This window comes from Canis lupus, unplaced genomic scaffold, assembly GCF_011100685.1.
Source record: "Canis lupus familiaris isolate Mischka breed German Shepherd unplaced genomic scaffold, alternate assembly UU_Cfam_GSD_1.0 chrUn_S927H1093, whole genome shotgun sequence".
Lineage (NCBI taxonomy): Eukaryota > Metazoa > Chordata > Mammalia > Carnivora > Canidae > Canis > Canis lupus.
The window spans coordinates 4,885-8,032 of record NW_023331892.1 but is presented as its reverse complement, the minus strand read 5'-3'; the positions used below and the strand labels follow the sequence as shown (position 1 = coordinate 8,032).

The following is a 3,148-nucleotide window of genomic DNA, read 5'->3' as shown; positions in this document are numbered from 1 at the left end:
AGACAGGAGGGGACCTTGGTTTTGTTTTTAAAAAGGACTGAAGATTAACATTGAAAAATCAGGAGATGATGTGCAACCCTTTGTGCAAGGCAAAGCCCTCTGGTACTTCCGCCTCTGGTTTTGTTTTAAATTTCCTTTTTCTCTTCTGCGTGCGGATACTTCTCTCCATCTTCATGTTGTCAGTGTTTTGCTGTGTTTTGTGTTTTCTTGTTTAACTTTGTGTCACTACCTCAGTCTGCCCTCATGTCCCTTACACACAAACAAAACATTCCTTCAGCAGAGCGAAGAGGGTGGCGGAATGACCGGCACGCTCCACGACCTGGCCCAGCAGTCTCTGCGTCGCCAAGTGGCTTCATGTTGGAGACATCAGTATAGTGGACAGGGAAGCCAAACACCCTTTCCATTTTTAGTGCCACCGTAAGATGTCCTCTTTCTCATTCATGAAGACGGGGACATGCTGGTCTTTGCCCTGCTTTATGGAGTTCGACCTAGTAGTAATGGTCCTCACTTTGCTGAACTTGGCTATTCCAGCCGTGCTCCAGACACTCCTTGCAGCTCCAGCTTATCATTCACAGTGGATGCCAATGGCCTCCTGTTCATACCAGGAAGGTTCCCCCAGAAGTAGTGGGCCCCTGTGTGCAGCTGACACTTCTTTGGCATTAATCATCATAGGGTTGGACTCGAGAATTCGCGAGATGTCCTCTTTGTCACTAATGCCACATGGCCACCACATTCTCAAAGAGCCGGAAGAAGGGGTGGTCATCTCCCTCCTTGGGGCCGCGCAATCATTGCAGCAGGTGGTAGAACTCAAAGAAGAGCCGGCCAGTGCCCTCGTAGAGTCCTTTATGGGCAGGATTGATGATGGAGAGACCATTGCAAGGACTGCCCCCAATCACCAGATCCAATGGCCCCACTCCTGGATATGCTTCTGCGTGACGCTGCAGACGTCCCCAACATACATGATCTTCCCCACCGTGATGGAGTCCTTGCAACACCTCGGAGGCGATGTAGCAGTCCACCTGAATCCCCAAATCCTTCAGCACCAGAAGCCCTGTAGCAATTCCATCAAATAGAGGACAGCACCCGGATGGGCTTCCTCTTCTCAGCTGGGACAGGCAGGTAAACCTTCATAGGGTCAAATTCCTGGTCGTGGCTGTTGGTGAAGAACATCTGGAGCCATGAGGGCCAGTCGTCCCGCTGCCGCAGTAGCACCGTAAGTGCCCTTGTGCCCACACATGTAGCAGTTCCGGGGGTCCTCCTTGATGGCTGCCAGGTGGCCCCCCAGCCCCAATAAGAGATCCACACCTCCACACAAAAACACCTGCAGCAGTTATTGTTCCCACACATGAGCACCTTGCCCCCACCCCCCACAGCAAATGGTGTGGTAGGACTGGTAGCTGTCATCATCATGGTGATACGTATGCACACTCCAGGAAGCAGTTCTTACAGTTTTGGCAACATTTTCTCCAACAAAGAGAGGGTGTTCCAGGGTAACGTTGAGGCTCCCACAAGAGATGCAAATGTCCTCGATGTTCTGGCACTTCTGCCGCACTTTGTACACCAGCTGCTCTTCTTGTGCGTTCATCAATGATCTTAGGCTTCTCAGTCGTACTCTTTCGGGGCTTTTGGCTGGGGGGGGGTTGGTGCATAGGCAGCTGCCTCAGTTCGACCCACATGTCCTGTGTAAACTTCTTTGTAGGGGTTCTTCTCTTCTTTGGGTGGCTTCAGGCCTTGGGGCCAGAAGGCTGGAACCCCTCCGAGAGACCACTCGATCATCTGTTTGTTCTGCACCTCCACGGACTTGGCAGTGTCGCTCTCATCGCTGTCGTGGCACGCTGGGAACAACTTCCCCGCATGGCTACAGGCCACCTGCAGGACTTCATAGATGGCTTTGCGGTACATGGGCTGCTTGTTGTATGTGGCCTGGTGGAAAGCACTGCAGAAGGAGCTCAGCGGCATCAACTTCTCAACACACACCATCAAGAACTTGCCATCTCCAAACCACATGACCCAGCGGGTGCCTTCAGCTCCTCAGCTCCGGCCTGTCATCCACCAAGACACAATGCGGCCTGGCCACCAGGAGAAGCCCCGACGTTTCCCCCACACCAGCTCCCCAGTGCAAAGCCCCGGCCGTCCTCTAGGCCAGCTCATCATTGGCTGCTTTGGTGGTGTTCTTGTCCCCCAGCATCTGCCCCCACGGGCTCAGGTGTGGTGGCCACAGTGGGGGATGCAGGGTTGGTGGGCTGCTGCATTGCAGGAGGACTGGCCTCCTCCACCTTCTGAGACTAGCCAGACCCCTGGTTTTCTTCCACAGCATTCATTACTGCGATCACCTTGGCTTTTCTTCTCAGCCCATAAGGCCACGTGCAGCCCCTCTATGTAAAGATTCTTAGCAGCATTATTCATCATAGGCAATAGGTAGAAATGACCCAAATGTCCAAAGCTGGATAAAGAGGTTAACAAAGCTGGTATATCCATAAATACTACTGGGCCATAGAAAGGTATGAAGTATTGCTACATATTATCATGTGGATTAAGCTAAGTGACAGGAGCCGATGGCAAACAAATCTACCCACCATATGATTCCATTTACATGAATTGTCCAAAACAGGTAAATAGAAACAGAAAGTAGATTAGTGGTTGCATAGGGCTGGAGTGAGGAAGGGTCAGAGGATGAAGGATTAGCGGTAGACAGCTACATGAGACAGGGGTTTTGTTGGGAGGAGATGAAATTATTCTAGAATCGTGGAGGTGGCTGCATCACTTTGTGCGTACACTTCACATCCTTGCACATATACTTGAAATGGGTAAACTGTCTGATATATGTCTCAATAAAGTGGTTACAAAGAGTTACTATCTAAATGTTGATGACACCCCAATCAGAGTTGCGAGATTTCACAAAGGAAATATAAAAAGACAGCACAGTTCATACGTCCACTAAAAAAATAAATAAATAAATTACTGTTTCTCTTAAGTTCAAATTAAACTGGATGCCTTGTATTTTATCTGGCAACCCGACTCCCAAGTCTATTACCTACAACCTAGAACTTACTAATTATCCTCAAGATCCACGTATCCAACTACACAGTAGGAAGTTCTACTTGGTTAACTGCCAAATAGCAAATGAACATAAAACTAAAATCACCTT

General features: G+C 49.7%; 1 pseudogene; it reads right to left on the bottom strand.

The window, feature by feature from the left end:
• Nucleotides 1–250: 250 nt before the first annotated feature.
• On the bottom strand, nucleotides 251–2,696 carry LOC119879493 (annotated as a pseudogene).
• Between the last annotated feature and the right edge of the window lie 452 nt (nucleotides 2,697–3,148).